The sequence below is a fragment of the Hippichthys cyanospilos genome, chromosome 1, assembly GCF_059441005.1.
Source record: "Hippichthys cyanospilos isolate Australia breed blue-spotted pipefish chromosome 1, RoL_Hcya_1.0, whole genome shotgun sequence".
NCBI lineage: Eukaryota > Metazoa > Chordata > Actinopteri > Syngnathiformes > Syngnathidae > Hippichthys > Hippichthys cyanospilos.
Window position 1 is genome coordinate 6841153 of NC_142369.1, and position 23841 is coordinate 6864993.

The 23841-nt window shown below is 39.4% G+C and overlaps 1 protein-coding gene across 4 annotated transcripts in view; it reads left to right on the top strand.

The window, feature by feature from the left end:
- The window catches only part of sorcs2 (sortilin-related VPS10 domain containing receptor 2), a 115202-nt gene that overhangs the window by 29106 nt on the left and 62255 nt on the right, over nucleotides 1-23841 (top strand). The gene's annotated exons all lie outside the window — the stretch shown is intronic.

The following is a 23841-nucleotide window of genomic DNA, read 5'->3' on the forward strand; positions in this document are numbered from 1 at the left end:
TAAATTAGTCTTTAACTTTTAGATTTTTTTTTTTTTTTTTGGGGGGGGGGCATTTTTGTGGCCTCCGGATTTCTAAACTAAGTAAATGTGTGACAAACAAACTCAGAATTTATTTGGCTTCATTGTCATACCGACCCTCTGACAAAAACTATAACTACTGGCCCAAGATGAAAACAAATAAGTTTGACACCCTGAACTAGAATAACTGCCGAATTTAAATGTCTAAATATCACCTAAAAAACATGGCAATTACTGGAAATTTATTTGACTTGGTTACTTCCTTGACTAGTTCTCTTTCATTTCACTGTAACCATGTGACGACCAACCTCAGTAGTGTCACGGTTACAGGTTCACGTTCATTCATGGAACCTTGTTTACACATGTAAACACTCGTTTTGTTTTGTGAATGGCAACAGGTGGACAAACAGAAGAATCATTTACCTGTATTTGTTCTGCCCGTCACTTTAAATCCCTCGCCTACATAGATGAAAAAAGGCGCGGAATTTGTCGTGAATTTTTGTTGGATTTCTAACCAATGACGTGAAATCGGATCATTTCCCACTCTACTTTGGAGCGGTTGGGATCACCGATTTCAAATAGACATGCGGTTTTTACATGAATCTGGCGCTTGACTTCGAGTCGCCTTCCGTGTTCTGGCTCTAAATTCACATGCAAATACTAATGAGGACTAATTATATGACTCACATGGGGACTGCTTCATGTTTATTTATTCTGCGCTGTTGATGCAGCTAATGAAGGGTCCCGATAATGAGTTAACGGCGTCATCCGTATCCGTGTCTCCTGATACCGAAAGGAATAAACTGACCTCGTCAAACCGGGCTCCCTCGCTATTTATCATGGGCGTCTGATCTACTTCCGTCCTCTCTGACGCGTGAAGAAACGCTTTTGTGAGTACAGAGTAGCAAACGTTGGCTCAGCACCATGCGAAAAATGTGTCCAAAAAAAACAAGTTTTGTATTTATTCACTCTGTCGCTTGGGTGCCTCCGTGCCCCACAGAGCTAAGAGCTAACAGTCCTTTACGTGATCACTGATCTAGTACTTGTTTTCCATCCTTAATTCAAATGAGGGCTTCTGAAATTCTTTGGGTCCAGGAGCAAATTTTTCCAAAGATCCCCTCATGTGCCTCTGAATGCCATCGGAATTTCCAAGTTGCCGGTTTACAATAGTAGAACCATTTTTGCTCTTATACAGTAATGTGTAAGAGCCAGATGATTTTTTTATTCTGCTAACTATTTTCGTTGATACGTTAGCGTAACCCAAAATGAAATTGTTTCTGATTATTCACCCAATGAGATAATTGAAAGTAAAAAATTCTAAAAAAAAATTGGTAGTGACAGTCTGATAGCCTATAGCACAAAGTTTTGTTAAAAAGACAAATATCCCGCCTATATTTCATATTGTTAGTCGTAAAGGACAGAAAATTAATAATTCATCAGCCGATTAATCGGCTATTGAAATTTGATCAGAGTTGGCATCAATCAGACCCCCCAAAAATAACTCATAAAGTTCTTATCTTTTCACCAACCGACCATATATCAGCTGAGTCCCATATTTAAAAGTTCTATATTTTACTAAATGTACTCGATTTGTGTAAATTAAATCAGTAATTCAACTGAATTACAAATGGTATTGCTAACGAGCTAAATATGTACACGGCAACACTATATAACATGCTGAAACTAACATTAGCTAACATGTTATCCTCAGTCACAGGTTGGACCAACAAATGACTAATTTGGGACATATTAGCATAAATGATAACATTCCAAAGAAAAAACACGCACCGGCCTTTCCCACTACAAAATGCACTATCATGAGCGGCCAGAGATGGCGCCAAAAACAAGCCAAACAAGTCACAAATCTGTAACTGTTAAAAGATGAACTAAATCTGTTTCAAAACACCCAAATTATTTCGCGAAGCTCTGCAGTAAGGCCACGGACCCCACTTTGAAAAACACTATTTTCTGTTATTAAACTTTACATTTAACAAGAGAAAGAATCCAATCCATGTTTTAACTTGCACATTTTAAAAATGGCACCTTCTCAGATTATTATGTCCTCTGTTCTGGAAAAAGATTCTATTAATCATTAATTATTCTTGAAAAATATGGCTTTTGTTCATGGAAAACCGGGATGTAATTACCGTTAAGAAATGAAGCTTAAGGGATGTCAGATTTACTGTGATGAGCCGACACAATCATCAGCGCTTTTAATTGGCTCTCATCAAAAGCAGTAAGAGTAATTGCTTGATTTTTTTTTTTAATTAAAATGCTTCTTCTCATCGATAGATATGCACAGTTTTAAAAGATACACCAAACTTTAAAAGTGTTTTTAGGGATGCCAAAATTGCAGTTGGTACGGCCCTGTTAAGATTCCATCCGGGTTCGTTTAGGCCGCGCCGGCTTGCTCGGGGCTCCTTCGTCCTCTTCGTTTCAAGCCGCCAACTGCCACGCGCAAAAAAGAATCATGAGCTCACCGCTTCTTTCCTTTTACGGGTGACAAATAGGCGGATGTCGCAGGCAATTACGTTTTCCGACGTGATGAACGGCGCACGTGAGCCACAGCAGGGCTGCCCCGCTACTGAAAAGCAGTGACCCCGAGAAACGCTCCCTCCCTCCCTCTTTCCCTGCCTGCTTGAGGGAGGAAGAAAGTCCCGCTGAATATATGCAGTCATTGAACAGCTACTGAATCTGATTGATGCTATACTGGCTTACCGTATTTTGCGCACCATAAGGCGCACCTAAAAGCTTTAATTTTTTCAAAAAGCTGATGGTGCGCCTTATATATGGATCAATCTTGAGATTGGGATTGGTAGATGGGGAACGAACTGATGAAGTAAGCTTTACCTGTTTCTTTTGTGCATTTACAGTTGAACAAAGTTGGTCATATTGACATTGAGTTATTATGCCATTGAGAGTTTACAGTTATTATTTGAGTTATTATTGTTATTACTTTGAGCCATTGAGAGTTTACAGTTATTATTTGAGTTATTATTGTTATTACTTTGAGCATTACTATATTGTGATTAAAAATGTTTTATAATATGTCATTAAATGAGGGTGTGCTTTATATATATATATATATATATATATATATATATATATATATATATATATATATATATATACATATATATATATATATATATATATATATATATATATATATATATATATATATATATATATATATATATATATATACATATATATATATATATAGTTATGACAGTTATGACAGTTATGACAGTTATGACAATGAGTTACTATGCTATTGAGAGTTATTATTTGGGTTATTATTGTTATTACTTTGAGTATTACTATATTGTGATTGAAAAAGTTTGAAAATATGTCTTTAATTGAGGCTGCGCCTTATAATCCGGTGCGCTTTATATATGGAAAATGTTTTAAAATATGTCATTAATTGAGGGTGCGCCTTATATTCTGGTGCGCCTTACATATGGCAAATGTTTTAAAATATGTCATTAATTAAGGGTGCGCCTTATAATCTGGTGCGCCTTATAGTGCGGTAAATACAGTATTAAAAAAATTACGATGTAAACGATGTATCTTATATTAACAATATAATGTCATTCCAATCAAAGTTGTATTAACACACCTTAAGATTTTGTCTCAGAGTAATGAGCTGCCACCTATTGGCAAAGAATATTATTACATGATGACACTGCAACACACTACTCTCACAGCCATGACACATTGTTTAAAAATTTTTGAAAAATGACGCACCTCACTAAATATCGCGGAACACCACTGTGCCGTGAAAAACTCACAAAGTAGTTTTGAAATACATTTTTGCTTTTACAAAGTAGTTTTGAAATACATTTTTCCTTGTTTGAAGTCTGCAAATTTTGTAGTACAGTGGTACCGCTACTTAAGAAATGAATTTGTTCCGGAGGTCATTTCATCATGTGACAGTTTTGTAAGTCAAGGTGCTTTTTACTTGTAAATAACATAATTCGTTCCAAACCCAAAAACACTCTTTAAAATTAATAATACAGTGTTTATAAATTTTTAAAAGGTAAAAATTTAAACATTTAACCTGTAACAAATACGTATTAGAGTTACATGAGTGTATAATAATCATGGAATTCAAAGTACACAATGTAAAGAATAATAAAAATATGTTCATTTACATTTGGGGTTGGGCCAGAAGCAAAATGGCATGGCGGGATTCGGAGGAGGAGGCAAATGTTTGACAGCTGAGAGAATTCACTTTTTAACAAAAAAAAAAAAAAAACCTAATGAAAAAGTTGGATTTTGTGTTTTATCAACGTGTGCTAGCGTGTGACAAAGGATTTGGTGACGCTCAAGGTTTTGAAGGGAAACGGAGAGTATCAAGGATAAAGATTTTGTCCCCGAAAAGCGAAGAATGCAAGAGAAATGAATACAGCAGGTAGCACAACGTCAATTTAGAGTGCCTTGTTGTTGGCTGCTAGTGCATGCACGTCTTGAAGAAAAGAGGTAAAAATGAAAATCTTTGGACAAACAATATGTTGAACATGACATCCAAATATCATGTCATATTAGAACGCCTTGTTACCCGCAACAAACAAAAAAACTACAAGGTGAGGTTTCACAGGAAAAAAAAAACTGAAGAGATGAATTTGCGAATACAGGGGCCTGCATATAGGATTTTCATTGTGTAATCCTGCTAATGAACAAACAAATGACATTAAAAAGAAGAAAAAAAAAACCCACTCCCTTGGTGAAGGTAATTACAGACTCAGCAAACGGGTGTAACATCGCAACAAGCGTAAACAGCAAGATTTACACCCACATGGCAAGAGGCGAGTTGAGGGGTGACGAGGCCGCCGCGCTCGTTAATGCGTCACGGGTCGACCGCAGCCCAGTGATGGATGTTCGCCACGCGATTAGCCTCATCCACGTACAGCGGTGTTACCGTTCAAGTGACTGCCACCCATCTAAATCGTCGGGACAGAGATTGGTGGCATGTGGTTTCTCCACATACAATTTTAGTTTGTGTGTGTGTGTGTGTGTGTGTGCGTGTGTGTGTTAGATAGATAGATAGATAGATAGATAGATAGATAGATAGATAGATAGATAGATAGATAGATAGATAGATAGATAGATAGATAGATAGATAGATCTAACAGCCTGTTAATACTCGAGCAAGGGAGGTAAGTAGGTAGGTAGATAGATAGATAGATCTAACAGCCTGTTAATGCTCGATCTAGGTAGGTAGGTAGGTAGATAGATAAATTGATAGATAGATAGATCTAACAGCCTGTTAATACTCGATCTAGGTAGGTAGGTAGGTAGGTAGATAGATAGATTGATAGATAGATAGATCTAACAGCCTGTTAATACTCGATCTAGGTAGGTAGGTAGGTAGGTAGGTAGGTAGGTAGGTAGATAGATAGATTAGGGTTGTTATTTATCTCAGTTCAGTTTACTTCCTGTGGCAGCGGAACAAAATATGATTTATTTCATCGTTTCATGTTAATTCAAGCAAGCTTCGTAAAAGCAGCTGTTAAAAAATGTGATTAATTATGGAATATATTGCAGTTGATTAGTAAAAAAAAATTGTAATCTCTTGACATAGACAAAAGCAATCTTGGTGTGCCGGTGCTGTAAATTCAATCAAATCAAAATTTGTTGTACTTTGACGCTCGGTTGATTCTCACATAATCTGCTATTGACCATGGAGGATTGTTTTTGTTTTGTTGTTTAATATTACCTCAGCCGAGCATGGAAACGCACGCATCATGTCGGGATTATCTCATCCAAAAATGTTCCATTCTACCTTTTTTTTTTCAGCATCTTTAATCTCATTGCATAATGGATCATGACATCATGCTTGCAGGTCTGACGGGATCGTCGTTCACGATATACGTCTTTTCTTATTGATCAAAGCAAAGAATGAACATTTTGTTCTAAAAATGTCAGCCATCATATTTTTGTAATAAGTCACAATCGAATCAGAGCTTTTAATTAGCCCAAGTAGGGAGCAATCATTGGTTTATTATGCTTGTTTTATTGCTGCGCCGCTCTCCATTTGTAGCGTTGCCTTTTTTCAAAATGCTACAACATCATAATTTACCGCAAATGATTTTGCGGACCCCCGACCAACGTCTCACGGAACCCCACCGACTGCTCTAACTCTCCACCCCGGGCCGCACTTTAGACGCCGGCGATGACGACGACGCCGTTAATTTACCAAGCGAGCGGGGGGCCTTTAGCGCGGGCGGGCGATTAATTAACAGCAACACGGTTATTTAATTAGCTCTCGGTAAAAGCAGAAGTGCGGTGGCTCCGCGGGATGGAGCCTGCGGTGTGTGTGATGAAGCATAGTTGTGAATAGATTGAACATTTCAAACCTCTGGGAGGATTACCCAAATCAATATTTGGGCCCTAAAATATTGTACCACTGTACCTTCATTTACAGCAGTGTTTCTCAACTATATTTTGCCAGGCCCCCCCTAGAAAAGAAAAATTGTTTAAGTACACCTATACATGTATCCTTTTTAACATTAACAACAGAAAAACGCAATATAAATCAACTTTCAAAAACTGTTAATTATTTTTATCATGTTTATACAGGTTATAGTTTAGTCTAAAATGGAAAAAAAAGAAGCAAGTGCACCAAAGTGCCTGAAACTAAAAGTAAATGAGGAAAATTATTATTTTATTGCAATTACATTCCACATGACAAAAACAAAGCTTTTTTCCTGGGATCATCCGCGCCCCCCCTGGCATCACCTCGCGCCCCCCCGGGGGGGCCCGCCCCACTATTTGAGAAGCACTGATTTACAGTGACTTCAAAATCTCTACACAACTTTTTGTCTGATTAAACCACCTGAAATAATGCGCTCTAAAAAAATGGTGGGTTAGAAATATTTCACTCAGGTGAAAAACATATAATACTTGTGGCAATTTTACCGAAATTTCTTGTTGTTTTTTCTTCCCAAAGGAAAACGTTTTTTTGATATATTCTTGCACAAAATGAACCATCTTTGGGGGTGTTAGTATGTATAAAACGGTTGGCCACCGGCACTGAAGAACTGCTTTGTTTGGGATATGCATCAATGCTTCTTATACACAATGCTTGAAACTTCATATAAGCCTCATAAAACAACCTAGAAATTTCGGTCAAATTGAGCCAAATATAAGGTTGGTAAAAAGAAAATGTTTAAACCATAAATGGGTTATCTTTCACCCAACTGTTTTAGAGTGTGGAACTAGGGTCAAATTGACCCAAATATTTGGTCAGTCCTTTTTTGACCTATACTTGGATGACTTTCAACCCAAGAGAAAAAGTGCCAAGAAAAGCCTACTAGAACATCTGAATGAGATTTGAGTTTAACCAAAAGCACTTCAACTTGGTGGCAGGTTTGTCCTGAATGCCGCCACAATTTCATTGTATACTAGCTGTACAATGACAATAAAAACATTCAATTCTATCCATCCATCTTTCCATCCATCCGCTAATCCTCACCCGGGTCGCAGTAGGCAGGGTACACTGAACTGGTTGCCGGGCAACCGCAGGGCACACAAAGACTTAACATTTACTCTTACAAACACTCTTGAGGACAGTTTAGTGTCAAATTTTTCAACCATTCAAGTATTTGGAGAATGTACGAGGAGACTGGTGTACCCTGAGAAACCCTGTGCAGGCACGGGGAGAGCATGCAAACTCCACTCAGGAAGGTCGGAGACAAGCAAATCTGCGACCTCTGAACTGTGAGACAGACGTGTTTCCCACTCTGCCCTTGCGCCGCCCGCTATTCTATTCTATTCTATTCTATTCTATTCTATTCTATTCTATTTACCATGAGTTTGAATGCGATTGGTTCATTCTGATCGCCCATTTGTAAAGGTGTGCACAAATCTTTTTTAATACATTATTATAATTTTACACATTGTTGGTCACATCAATGGTGGAAAACGCTCGGTTTGTTTTTTATGTTCTTTTCGTATTTAACAGGGGTGTGTAGACTTTTAATATCCACTGCATGAAAGCCCGACTCGAGTTTTTCCATTTGCGTGACGGCAATAATGGAATATCCATTTGAATTCATGAGTTGACTATCAAGTGGCGGAGAACAACAAGAAATTAATTACCGTTGCTGGATCGCAATGAAATGGAGTCGCTTATAAAAGCCGCAAAAGCGATTCTGTCGTGCCGCTGTAAAATCTGATCACAGCAGCAGATAAGAGTCTTCCTCTTGCTCCTTGTCACATAATAATCATAATAATGTTGGAAATAATAAGCAGTAAGTTTGTGTGTTGCGGCCAGTTTCTAATCCTGGCTACTCTGTGGAGATAAATACGAGGTAAGGGGACGCACATCAAATAAATAAAACGGATTAATAAGAAGTAGCGTAACGTCTCCAGGCGTTGACGTTATAAGATCCTCTGTTTATTGAAAAGAAGAAAGTGACACCCGCTTCAGTGCATTCAAGACTAGTGCGCTCAATTACAGAAGCGCGCGCGTGTGTTTGGATGCGTTACACCAGACAAGTCAGCGCACTGCATTATTAAACCGCCGGACACAAGACAAGTCCGCCTTCAATTCATCTTTTTTTTTTTTTTTAAATTGGATTATTCATAAGGCAACGAGGAGCTATTTGTTGGATTGTACGACATGCAGTAAATGTAATTTCCTCGCTCAATAATGAAAAGCATGCAAAATGCAGCTTAATAAAACGGCGCCTTTGAGTTGACGCGGCACCTGGTTTGGCATTTGCCGAATCCCCGCCCCCGAGCTAAAGGAGGCTCCCATCCCCGATATCAATTATGCATACCACTCTCATGCAAGTCCTATCAGGACTGGGGAATATTAATAATGGAGTAGCACAGTAATTACATGCTAGTCGTCATTTTTTTTTTCCCAATTTACTTTCTTCCTCTGCCTCCTTCTTCCAAGTGAAATCACATCCTTGTGAAATGAAAACAGCTTCTTCAGATGACTCAAAATAGCAAAACAAACAAAACAAACAAAAAAAAAACCATGCAAAAATACTGGCTCGCTGCTGCTGGAGGTAGTTGCTGTCGACTGAAAACCACATCACGGTAACAGCCAATCAAAGCTCAACTTGTGAATGTCACATAACCAACAGGTAAGCTGTGATTGGTTGCTATCTGAGCCTTGAGCACTTGCAATGTCATTTTTCAGTCCACTGCAAGGGGTAAAATGTTTTTAAAGATGTAATTGGATATTAAAATATTTTTGTTATCAAACTAATTATAGAAAATATTAAAGGTTCTCCATCAGGAGAAGTTTTTTTTTTTTTTTTTTTTTAGCTTTTACCATGCTACAATGTTGCTTTCATACCGTAAAAACACCCAAAGTGTTATTTTCATTCATTAATGCATTTATAAGCATTTCTTATTCGGCACCCTCACTCTGGCCCCGCACAGCCAGGTAAATATGACCACGCCTACCCCACCCTCGACAATTGTTTTTTTTTTTTTTTTTTTTTCTGGTCCGTCATTCGTCAGGCGCTGGTCTAATTACGTCTGCATTTATACAAATTATTTTTTCTGTTTTAGTAATTACACTTAAAGTTAAGACCATGTCTGTGGATCTACAGTTACACTGTAATTATAACACAATATAGTAATATGTGTTATAATAAGTGTAAAACGAAACAAAGCCAGCTAAGGCGTTTAACCCTTGGCTATAATAAACCATCATGTTTACTATCCCAAATTTGAGGAATGCAGGGGACGAGAGTGCAATTCAATGTCATGTCCAATGGATTGCATTATCATGATTGACATGACAATCATTTTGTGAATAGTGGTTCTCATTTACAACTGCCTGCCCTACAACTATAAAAGATGGTTTCATTAACATTTGCCCAAGTCATCTGTCACATACACTACAAGTAAAACAAAGTATTAAAATGGCTTAATAGTGTAAAATGGCTAATTAAGTGGACTCTCTTTCATCATTAGTCATATTCAATTCATTTTGTATATATAAAAGCCCTAGTGTTGTGAATTCCTTGACATAAGAGAGTTCTCAAGCTATTCACACTGGTTTTGGTCTGAAAAAAACAAAAATAATTGGCACCGTTTAATTTCCAACACATTTTCACACAATTAGGCACATAAATAACCATAAATAGGGTTTAAGCCTGGAGCCTCAGCCGCATCTCGCTACAGAGTAGTCATTAGTCAACGAGTGGGCTGCCAGCGCCACTTCCTGTCGGGGCCGCTCAGCGTGGCCTCTGATTGGCTGGCGCGAAGGTTGACAGCATCTTGAAGGCCTGTTGCGGTAGGGCGGTCATTTGTGCAGAGGGGCCGGGTGGCCAAAGATAGCTTGACGTGGACAATGACAGGCCTGTGCGTGCGTGGGTTCACGTGCTGCAAAATCTTAATAGCGGCGCATGCGACTGACTATCATTAAAAAAATCTCTTCAGACGCGTTTAAAAATAGACGGGCAGTTTTGCGCCTCGGCAAGCCAGAGAGACAAAATGGTGCACACCGCTCTAGCAACCACACGTACATTTGTGCAGTCTTCCAAGGCTTAAATCTTGGCAGGGAGGCGCTGGTCGATGCAAAAGTCCTGTCTGCAGAGAGAATCGTGATCAAGGCTTCCTCCTCCTCCTCTTCCTCGGGGAGAGAGAAGCTGAGGGAGGCAGGTAAATGATTGAGAGATGAAAAGAGGGAAAGGACAGGTACGGGGGGTGTGCGAAGGAGCGGGAAGGAACAATGAAACACGCATTAGGCCAAAGGGGATTTAAGGATGAAAATGCGTCCGATTAAAATGCGCCAATTAATGCTTCTGGATGCATCCTCTAATACCGGGGTCCTCAAACCGGTGGATGTGAGAGCTGTAGCTCGGGGGTAAAATCATTTGCATTCAATTATGTTGTATGGTACTGTATTGAAAAAAAAAAGGCAGTTAAACAAAGCATGATGCGTTAAGAAGGACCTCCACTGATATAAATTTTTCAGAAATTTTAATTATCATACATGAAAAATGCAGCGCAAAGTGATTTGTGGAAAAAACAAAAGAAAATGGAAATTGCAACAAATATGCATTAAATATTGTATACAAATTTGAGATGAATGACATATGCTGTCTGCGTAAAATGCTAGCATGCGACACAATTGGTGAGCCTTATGTGAAAGTTTACGTAACACGGGTCTGCGACTGTTTACATACACCGTGTTGAGATTTTATCATCCTCTTTTTTTTCCTGTTCTAGTCTTGAAAAAAAAGAGACACAATCTTGTTCTTCCAACATAACTTTTTCTTTCAAAATATGAATTTGTTAGCATAATGTCGAACATTTTTTCATCCGTCTGTATTTCGAGATACATGTGGTCAAATATAAAAGGCTTTTTTTGTAAATACGCTAGACGGGATGCGAGGAGCTTGCTTTATATGTTGCATTTTGGAAACCCAGCTGCACTGAAGGTCAGAGAGCATTGTCTGGCCATGAAAGGCGGCTGCACGTGTGTGTTTTTGTGCGCGCGTCTCTCCATGGTTGGCGTGATAGCTTCGTTAGCTGGGATAACCTTCAACCATAACCCAGCCAATTGGAACGGGCCCGACGCGCTGGCTGCCTCCTTTCTGGCTTGTTTTTTTCCCCCCGGTGTGTGTGTGTGTGTGTGTGTGTGTGTGTGTGTGTGTGTGTGCGTGCGCGTGTGTGTCAAAGATGGGACAGGAAAGCCTTGGATTTTGTACAGCGAACAAAAGCAAGCACACTCCGTAACGTCAAGGTCACCAAACATCTCTTCACTAAATGAGTGATTATTTGGATTTTGGACTTCAGTGGAACCACAAAATTAAGGCCATTTGGGTGTCTTTGTTGATGTGCAAATGTAGGCCAGAGGTGAGGCTGCCAATCCTGCAAAATAAAAATACAGTAAATATCATTCCAGCCAAAAGTTTAGAAACACCTCAAATTCAGTCTTATGATATTTTTCAACCCACATGCAGTATTTTGACCATTTTTGGGTCGTTTTACTCCACATAATTCTTGCAGTATTTTAGCCAAGGATGGCACACTTGGTAGTGTAATAACTAAGTAGTCGTGCCATGTTGAACTTTGACATGTTGTCACCATCCGGGTGAAATTGCAGTGTCTTGATGTAAAGATCAAAGGTGTTACGTTTGTTTCAACAGGCCGCGGTGAGTGGAGGTGAGGAAGGAGGGGGACCCAAAAATGCAGGAAACTGAGAGGAAATAGCTAAAAACAAAAATTAAGGTTATATAATTAAACAAGGGAGGAAAAAGAAATAACAATAACCGGACAAATAGCAACAGAACTAGACACTAAAATAACAGCAGGGTGACTGCATAACAGCGAGGAAAAAGCAATGACCCCACAACTAATCGGAACTAAACTGGAACTTAAATACACTCACACTAACTAAGGAGAACGCGAAACAGCTGGATGACTCGAAAGGCAGGGGAAGCTGAAAGCTGATTGGAGGACATGCGGGTTACCAGACAGGTGGATGAAATCATACTAACGAGGACACAGACAATAAAGGCAGACGCGGGTGAAACCGAAACATGAACTTAGAACAAAACCCCACAACCACAAAAAAAAACAACAACAACAAAACCCAACCAAACATGACAAAAGGATTGGACAAAATACTGCACTCATTACCCATAAATCCAGTCCATGTTTTTTTTTTTTTTTAAATACAATATATATTTGCAGAGAATAGGTACCAAACCGGCTCGTAAATAGCAAAAAGTTGCACAAATCTGATACCAACTGAAATACATCGTGAGGAAACAATTGCTATGCTATTCATTGTGTAGTTTTTAAAATGGTAATCAGTATTTATTTTTTTTTTTTTTGCCAAAAAACAGCATCGACCAAAAAATCCCACATTGGCCCTGCATTAAAGTTTGAATTTAAACTCTTAATGTATTTAAAACTATTTAAATTTAAAGGTGTTTCTAAACATTTGGCTGGTATTGTAAAAGCTCCTGAGACCTAGTCTATTCGTTTGTGTCCACCGTTATGTCTTATTGGAAAAGACAGGATGTCCTCTACTGAGCACACTAGGACTTAGTAGGGAACTTCCAATGAGTCAAAAGATACAAACCAAAAAACTAACGTCCACGACAGTAGCCGCAGGAGGTCATCTCATAATGAAATGAAGCTCAAACTGTAAAAATATAAAATTGTCAAAACCTTAGGCCTTCCAAGACAGAACCATTTTTCAGAGGCGTTCAAAGTTTGGGGCCCTTTAAGTAAAAGCTGCATTTAGCGAAGAAAGTTTGAAGTGGAAAAGACGGGGTGAGGGGGGGCGCCGCTCTCGTGGGGCCGTGGTCTGTTGGAGACCCGCTCTCTAATCCACTAATCTGACACTTCCAGAGGCGAGGCACGCACACATACACAGCAGACAGACACACAAGAGACCACATGCCAGCCTTCATCAAATAGACTCACTGAGTTCACGTAATTGCACGTGTAAACAAACACACACACTCACACACAAACACACACGCACGCTTGGAAAGTAACTGCTAGAGACTGGTCTGCAACAAATGGATCACACTCCAAGCGCAGGTGCCTCCAGTATTGGATGGGAGTCTTAAGTGGGCCCCGTAAAGGCCTAATTGTGCTAATTTAATTCACAGATTTTATTGAGTCATTTAACTTGCTGAAGAGGCATTTTGTTATCATGGTTTAGTCTATGCAAGCTGCTATGAGACGTTTTATGTATATATTCACACCTAATGTGTTATTTGATGGAGTTTTCCTTTGTTGGAGCAACAGTGTGCATAGATAATACAACAGTACTTACACGCATAGATTCTTTATCCTCAAAGATCGACTCGTTCGGGTCAAATGAAACCCCAAACGACCTGAACTGGTTGCCAGCCAATCACAGAGCACGCAAAGACAAATGACTTTTAACACTCGCAAACACACCAAAGGGCAATTTGGAATGTCCAATATACCCACCGTGCACACATGTTTTGGGGAATGTGGGAGGAAACAGAGAAAATCCACGCAGGCACAGGGAGAACATGCAAACGCCACACTGGAAGTTTGGAGCCAGAGTTGAACCGTAAACAGTCTGGAACTGCAACATGTAATGTGAAAACTCATTAACATGCTAACAGGAGTTAGCATAAGGTACCAGTCAAAAGTTTGAAAACATCCTCTATGTATATTTATATATAAAATAAAACAAAAAAAGTAAAATGATGTTAAAGTAGCCATTTTATTGCATAAATTATATTAACAGCCTGGTATTTTCTTAATCAGCTTCATGATGCGGATAATGCCTTCTAAATTGCAATGACGATTAGTTCACAGCTGTGCATTATCAAGAGTTAATAGCATAAATTTCTTGACTTCGAATTAGTTTCAGAGAATGTGACTTTGAAGGTAATTCCAAACTTTTGTCTGGTACTTTTCATTTAAACTCTTCCAAAAAATGGTATTTGAACACATATGGGACAGTAGTGCAGATAATCAACGCACATATTCTTTATCCTCTGCGAAGAATGCACAGATATGCGTGTGTGTGCACTGTAATTTTATCCTTGCTTAAAAAAAAAACTTGTACATCTGTGTTGTTTCAAAACAAACAGTGAGCTGAATAGTAATAAATTAAAAAAAAAAAACAGTGCCGTACAGTGCAGTGGCTTGGCATCTCTCCTGCGGGCTGCCAGGCCAAACGCAACCCCCACCCGACCGCCAACGCCGACATGTTTATGGATGAGCTGTCTCATGTCATACCACCGAGACAGGTCGCTACGGTGGTCGGTGGAATAACAATCGTGTTCCAACAAACAATAAAAAAAAAAAGAACACACACACACCATTTGCAAAAAAAAAAAACGAACCGAAAAAAAAGCCATCTGGACCGCTGACATTTCTCACACCAGTGAGAGCATCTGGTGTTCACCTCTCCACACGCCAGGTTTCCACTTGTGCTTATGTCATCTTGTACAGTACGTGTTGGAGTGTGTGTGTAATTTGCAAGTTTGGTGTAACGTCAAAACTTGAATGACAAAAACAAAAACATTAATGAATAACAATTGAGCGAGTACGTTTCAGCCTTGGATGAAATTCTTCTTCATACTTTCAGTTTGAAGGTCAGACTTCTGACGGGATGTGTTATGCAGATGGAACTTGAGCGGGAGGCTTGTTGCTTTAAATTGTTAATAAATCCATGCTGTCTGTTGAACTCGTTATAATGCCAAGGAACAAGCTGAAAAAAAAATCTGTTGGACTTGGATTTTTATGCTGTTTTGAACTCAAATTGTCACGCTACTTTCAAAAGTGCAGTCAACTTTTTTTTTTCGTTTTTGCATCCAGGTAAGCAAAATGTTGCTGAATAGTTTTTGTAAGGGCTGATTTGACTCATCTCTGGTTACTGTACGTGACAACTTGATAGTGCAGTCATAATTGAGATGTGAGAGCGGTGAGAGGTGTGTGCAGTTCCCAATAGATCAGTACTAGTAATATCAAAAACACAAACCCAGCATAGTTGCGGTTTAATGCTAGCTTCTCAATTAGCCGTGTGCAATGCAAGTTCTATTTTGTCCTAAAATGGTTTTACTGGTTAAGACATTGATAAAAGCAGAGCTTTCTGATTACATTTTAATTATTTGATCTAATTAAGCTTTTAATCGTTTAAAGACCCTCTATCAGAGTCTCTTAACTGATATACTGTAAAATTGTGCATAATCAACAATTGATTACAACTAAAAGTGGCTTCAGTCATATTGTCTTCACAGACTTTACCAAATGCTGTTTTATATATATATATATATATATATATATATATATATATATATATATATATATATATATATATATATATATATATATATATATATATATATATATATATATGTGTATATATATATATATATGTGTATATATATATGTGTGTATATGTGTGCATATATATATATATATGTATATGTATATGTGTGCATATATATACATATATCTGTATATATGTACGTACATATGTACATATGGTGTATATGTACATATATATACATACATACATACATATGGCTAGTTAGAGAAAAACGATGGAAAGTTTAAATTTCCATGATACAATGATTTAAAACTGGTGTTAAAAATGACTTGCTAACTTGCTAAAAGCAAAACAAATTTTTATGGTGAATAAATTTTACTTTTTAAAAATGTATTTATTTATTTTTTTTAATGGCGAATAGTGACTGCCCGCCATCCGGGAACTGTAGCAAGAAAGCAAAGCGTGAAGAGTCTCTGTCAGGGAAATGCTTGTGTAGTCAGTAGATGGGGTGATCCGTCATTGCCTACAGCCTCTCAAAATCTCACTCTCTCTACTTAATTATCACTTGTTTCTTGTCTTTGTAGCTGCCTGCCTCTTCCTTGACAACCGCACCATGTTTTTACGGTTCAAGAAAAAACTAGCGTGGTATTTTGTATGCGGAGCCTCAAAACCTGATACAGGTTTGCAGTTTTTGTACAGTACTCAATGACCGCCTTGAGTAAAGCCCCGTTGATTATATCCCATCAGCACTATTTTCCATGCTAAACTCCTCGCACGCCTCCAAGATGGCACATTCCCTCCAGAAGCAGACTGACTTCTCCTGCGGGAGCAGTTTTCCATCCGCCGCATGGCCTGCCTGCATTTACAGCGCCCTCCATATGGTTTGCTTAATGATGCGGCACCTTATTTAGTTCACAGACGAGGCCCGCCAACAAAGGCCGCAAGGTCTGGAAGCCCATTCAGTCACTGGTGAGGAGGTGCTCTTTATTTTCCCCGCGGGCTTGATGGACAGCACCGCTCGGCCATGTGTCGGAGCGCATTTGCATCTCTCGCCGGCTCAAAAGATCCGGCCTTTTTCAGAGGCTCGTTTGGACTTACTTTGTCCTGACCTCATTCTATAGCTTGGGTGGCCCCGGCCGCGATGGCGTGATCCGAGGAGAGCGACCGGAAAATACCAAGGATGGATTGGCGGGCGTTGAAAGAAAGGCGTCGCGAAAAACGTGTCAATTATCCGACGGTCGCAGGAAAAAGAAGAAATGAGAGTGGGCGTTTCTTCATCTGGATACTTCTAATTCTTGGCACTCGTCCCTGTTAAAAGACAGCGTTTTCGCTTGATGTAATGAAGCAGCTCAGCCAAAAAGTAAATGAGGCGCGTTGATGCTCCATTTGCTTTGGCCTGATGTATTTACACGCCCACTTTTCTCACTTTGCTCTCTATGCATCGGCGAGGTAATGGCGCTGTTCGTTTTCATTGGATCTTAGCGCATCTCGCCGCCGTGACCGCCGCCGTGCCAATAACAGGATTGCCGTTATTATAGTCGTCACGTTGGACGGAAGGATACGACGCCGGTTTATCGCCGAGTTACGTCCGCAAAATCCCGTCTCAAAATATCCCAAGGCCAGTATCTCTTCTGAGGACACTAGGTCGTATTTGGGTAGCTCAAAAGTAAGTCAAAAGATAGAGATTAAAAGAAATGTCCACTAGAGTGGACACAAAGAATAGGATTATATCGCAAGGCAACACTATATTCCACTTGGCATGGGCCAGGTTTGACCTTTTACTGTTATGTAAAAAAGTCAAGGTTTCAGTAACTTTGTATCCCCGCTAATGAGCACGCTTCTTTTTTTAATTGCGCTAACACAGTGCTTCTCAATTATACTTTGCTGAGCCCCCCCAGGAAAGAGAAAACGTATTGCCCCCTCCCCCGGAACCTCATTGGATTATTATTAAGATTATCATCTATAAAAATGTATAAGTATACCTTAACCTAGGGCTGCACGATTAATCAAATTTGATCACAATCACGATATTGGCTGCCACGATTAGTTAAGCTGATCCTCGACAATATTAACATTTAAAAAGCCATGTCAAATCAAGCACTTTGTTATCCTACCACCACGGGGAAATGTTTCCCACTTGTTTGCATGAGAAAAGCCTCCGCTTTTCTTACCCTAATATATTATTTACCAGTGTGAAATGGCGTTGAGTTTCACACCTGATTCCTAATATATAGAGTGCTAGCTGTCAATTGAGACCCATTTTGAAAAATCCCATTGGCATGCTTGGTATTAAGTAGGCTTCATTTTTTTCATTGGTTTGCATTCAGCAAGTAAGTTAGCTGTTGCCCCATGTGCCAAGTTTTTGTGAATTTGTTTTAATGATTATTTTAGTTTATTATTATTTGTAAGCATCAAGCCATGAAGCCTTGTTTATGTACTGCCTGTTTTTTTTGTTTGTTTTGTTATTTAAAGGGCAATAACTAGACACATTTGGCAAAAGACGATGAATAATAGTGATTGATAATTTTGATTTCAATATTAACCAAAATAATTGTGAGCCATAATCATTTAGTCCTACCTAAACCTGTATCTTTTTAACATTAATAAAAGAAAAAGCAATATAGATCAACTTTCAACAATTGTTAATTTTTTTTCCAGCATTTATAAGGATTACAGCTTAGTCTAAAACGGGACAAAAATAACCAAATGCATCAAACTGCCTAAAACTAAAAAAAAGGTGTAAATTCAGATTTTCATCACCTTTTTTGCCTTCTTTTCACCTTGTGATGGGCCATTGTAACAAATAGATCATTGTAATCAAATAGATTGTTTTCAATGGACATGGACATTGTGATATTTTTGCTCATGGTTATCACTGTCAGAATCTCTTGTAATATTGGCCCTTGCCCACTCCAATCCTGTAGGGGGTGGTAGTGTGCAAATGAGGATTGTCCTCAATAACCCTTCCAATTGATCATTTTGTTCTTTGCTAAAACAAAGACAGCCATATCGAGGATAAACTGTTTTTGAACCCGAGCGTTTTAGGATTAGAAAGGCTCCTATGTAAAATGAACATGGATAAATAATGTATTCACTTTTGGGTAATTAGAAGATCCCCTCGAATGTATTTGCCCAAATTAGGCCCCGAGAGTATTCCCACTGTGTTTTCATTCAACACTTATTACATGCTGTGCCACTTAGCCAAGTCATCTCCAACTCCTGTTGACACAATTGCGGCAGAATCGACTGTTTGTTTTTGCCGTCAGTTGGCGCGGAGAGTAATATGAATCGTGAAACGTACCAGCTGGGTATTTATGAAAGAGCCACGGCAAAATAATGCCCAGGAGTGATGATGGGAAAATGTGGGCGCATTGACGGGATCCTGGGGTTGAGGATTATGATAATGCCTCGCGACAGCTGTTCAGCTCGGTCCACCAGCTGTGTCCACTGTGGGAATGGAACCTGAGCCAGGAAGACATTTTTCGTCTGCGAAGGAATTGGTTGATAAACCGATCGAAAACCATAACAAAATGGTACAACGGGCATGTGAGATGTCGGAATTATTTTGGTCTACTTGGGCTCAACGTCGTCACGTTTCACAATGGTAGTTCAATTCAGTCACTTTTGAGTGGGTGTGTCTATAAAAGGCGGGGCCTGGCCTGATGAGTGACACGGATGTGAGCGAATGAGAGTGTAGTTGGCTCAGGTTAGCAGCTAGCTGTTAGCTGGCTTATCATTAGCCGGTCTGCTTTTCGAGTGGGTCCAGATGTGTTTATTATACAGTATGTATTTTTTTTAAACTATACTGTACTTTCCTTATTAATTATACTAGGTACTTAAATACTAAACTGCTTGATTACAATAAACAATAATTACTAAAGTAGATTACTTAGGTGCCTAAAGTACTAAAGTAGTTTATGACTTGCTAACTCTCAATTACTTTACATACCAAAGTACTAAAGTAAATGATTTCGTTAGGTGCTTTACTGTAGCACCTATTCATTACTTTTGGAGCTAAAGTAGTAAAGTAATTATATACTTTAGGTACTTTATTACCTATCACTTACTTTGAGTACTGAGGTAACTGATTTCTTTAATGTATACTGTACAGTACTTATTAATTACTCTTAATTAAATAGTAAAGTAGTTGATTATAATCAGTAATAAGTACTAAAGTAGATTACTTTAGGTGCCAAAAATACTCAAGTAATTTATTACTTAGGTGATTTGCTAACTATCAGTTACTTCATATAACAAAGTACTAGAGTAATCGATTGTAAAGTACCTATCCATTACTTACGGACTAAAGTAGTAAAGTACTTTGGATACTGAGGTAATCGATTACCTTATTGTACGCTGTACTGTTCTTATTAATTACTCTAGGTAATTAAAACCTAATATGGTTGATAACAACAAGTACTAAAGTAGATTGCTTTAGTTAGCAAAAGTACTCAAGTAATTTATTACTGTAGGTGCATCAATTTCTTTAGATACCTAAAGTACTAAAGTAATTGATTTCGTTAGGTGCTTTAGTACCTATCCATTACATTAGGAACTAAAGTACCTTAGTATTGTATAATCAATACGAATCATATTTATTTACTGAAAGTAATGGATTACTTTAGCGTTAAATTCATTCGGTACCAGCCATTTATAGACACTCTTTTAGCCAAACATTTGAAAAAAAAAAACAATTGGGGTAGATATAAATAAGTACAATGCATCAAAGCATGTCTTTGGAATCGAAAGAGTTAACGGTGACGTTTCCCCTGAACAGCGACAGTGAAGACTTGGCGCTGGATTAAGTTATGTTGGAAGCCTTGTCCGACGTAAGCTGCCGGGATCGATAAACAGGTTGGAAGTGCCAGAAGGCTCAGCCCCGGCGCTCCATCGATTACCGTCCCCATTAACGCCTTCGCACCTCCAACCTCCCGCTCGGGTTTGCGGCTGGTCCCCTGGCCGCCTCGCGCCGCCGCTTCCAGCTCTTCCTTTGTTTCTTTGTTCCTCAGCTCTCTCGCCGTTTTTATCTCCCCCATCTCCCGCCGTATCCCATATCTCCTCCCCGCCGCTCCCGAAGGCCTCCGACTCGCGCCAGTAGATTATCTCACATCTAAGCAGCTCGCCTGGCTCGGCCCTGTCGGTCCAATTAGTTGCTGGAGAGCGGATGAGTCCGTCTCCGCGGGTTCCTTGGGCTCCCCCGCACACAACCGTATTCGCATTTGCATGCTTAACTGTTTTTTTTTCCCCCCTTTTTGAAGACTGCACTTTTTCGAGCGTTGATGATACGCTTTTGGGCTCTAAAGATAGCCTGATGTCGGTGCACCCCGCAATTATAGGCAACAAGGAGGGCAGGCATGTGCGCTAGTATCGGTAGCTGGTTCTGATCGTATCGTCGTTGTGAAAGCGGGCGAACGGCGGCGCCGGTGGACCGTCCGGCCCCGGCGAGAAGGTTTGTCGAGGCGAGCGGAGGCAGAGGTGCGTGTAATTGCCCCCCTCTCCTCTCCGCCCGAGCCCTTTAATGAATGCTGGCAATCTCAAAGCGCCGTTAAAATGGTAACGAGCGCGCGGGTCAGCAGCCGGCCCCGAATAAAGAGCACGCGCCAAATTTACTGTATAGTGTCCCCGACCATTAGATCGGCCGTTGAATGGGGGTAATTGGCAATATTTGGACGAATGGAGCCATTTATTTTTGGCCGCTTGGTGCTTTTACTCATTGGAATGTTGGGAATTGTTAGCTGGAGCGTGGGGAAATGATCCGCGCTGACCAGAGATGTATCCGCTGTCTTTGCTTATTCTACACTGATGAACAATTTGAAAAGAAAGAAAAAACGTAGATATTAATGATGGTTAAAAGTAAAACTGATATCCTCGTTCCAGCGCAGTGCGTTATGTCCTAGCGATCGAGTATTTTTGGTATTTGGAGATCCTACAGAAAATGTAAATTGAATGCCCAGTCTTCAGATAAAAATATATATATTTTGCTTGGTGAAAAACAATTATGAATTCAACAGACCAAAGGTATGAATGACAGACTTGTATTATTAAAAAATATATCAAAATTTTCGATAAAAACAGTTTTGAGGCAAATTCCGTAAAGTTCGGTCTACGATACAAACTTGCCAACTAAAAACATCACATTTGAGTCAGCATAGTTTATTAAAATGTGATCAGTAGGAACGGTAACTCAACGCCAAGGTGTGCAGTCAGTTACGTCACTCTAGGTTGTTAATGGGTCATTTGATTCAAAACAGCCTCAGAACTGGTTTGTTTCATATGAAACAAACCACAAACTTGGATCAATTTGATCCAAATATCAGTTGGTTTTTTTGTTGTTGTTTTTTTAGCAATAATTGGGTTATTTTTGACCTAACCAGTTTGAGAGTGCACCAGTGTTATTATAACTAAAACTTACAGTATTGACAATAGCTTAACTCCTTTACACCTTTTTTTTCTTTAGTGTAATGAAATTTGACTGCTCAATCTTCACTGTGCACACCTTGGTCACAAGGTGGCAGTATAATGATACAACACAGACGTACATACAGGCACATGATAAGTCATTTTTCACAGAGGATAAATAATTCATGCTTTTAAGTATTGTCATATCTATTTTTGTTCAAATACAACAGGGTTATCCAGGGCGATATATAGAAAAATAAAAATATGTAAGAGCCATGTTATTGTAGTTTTAAAAAAATATAAATCAAGCAAGCAAATACACATTGTCTATATAATGCGGTATTTTAAAAAAATGCTGTCAAGGTTTTCTGGTGAATTGATTTTTTTTTTTTTACTCCTAACGCTCTTAACAGTCAAACATTTTATGACTTTTTATTAAACAGTATCTGTTATTAAGAACCTTTTCACACCATGCTATAGATTATAGATTTTATTTGATACCCTACTCATCACATTAGCATTAGCATGAGCTAACCAATGTTCAAATAAGGGTAAATTCTCTCTTTTGGTTTTGTCTGACAATAAACTTTAACCCTAACTGTTAACACTGACATTTTATTTCATCGTTTCCTAAAATGTCTCACCCTCTTTTATTCCAGACTGATTAGGTGTTTGTGTGTGGTCTGTTTTTTTTTTTTTTCCCTCCTAAATGAATGAGCACATTTTTCCTCTTGGAGCCCAGCAGCAGCTTCCATCCTTTCAAACGTTTCCTCCCCTCCGTGTTCTGGTCAATGCACAATCGCGCGCAAGCCATGGCAAATGTCCTCGAGACAGGCGGCATATTGTCGTTGCCTGGCCGTGATCTCCACTCTCAATGGACTCGCTTGTGCGTCCCGCAAGGAGTCATTCCGAGGTCTTGACCATCCTGTCCGCTCCCCCCCCCCCCCGTAAAAGTCACTGGACTCATTCTCCGTCGTGGCACACAAACAGAAAAGCCACAGTGAAGGATCTATTACAATGGAGGGGGAACTGAATTATCTCCGTCCAAAGTTTTTTCTCCGTCGATGCTAATGAATCGAGCCGTTTTTGCCTCGTTCGACCAATACGGAAACTGGTGAACCTTCAAGTGCGAAGACGCCGCGTCCTGAGTCTGGACCGCTTCACACGAGTCCTGTCGCTAAGTATTGTTTGAAAATATCAAAGCGCACTTCAGTAAATAGGCGCAGCACTTGAAGTCCAAAATGCCCGGGACGAATTCAGCCTGTGCCGCCGCCTCTTACATCAACAGATTCTGTCACTCAGACCTCTGGGCACTGAGCGCTATCTGACCCTGTGCCACTCTTTACAACATGACAGTGCAAATCCCTTCGCTGTCAAAAACAGGAGCACTTTGAAAAAGCGGGCTGACCGGGTGAACTCACATGGGGTCGAGTTGTGCCCACGGTTGCCGTGTGGCTTATTCATGAAAATACAAAGACCATACGAGGGGAGTGAAAACAAAAACAAAAAGTACATCACAAAACAGAAAAATGCGTGCGCGACTTAAAGACGTGACTCTTAATAAAGGCACAAATCATAATAAAGACACAGAACATAATTATTCACAAGTTCATTAGTATTCTGTTATAATAATTCCATTTTTTTTTCATCATTTACCCTGTGTGGTGTTA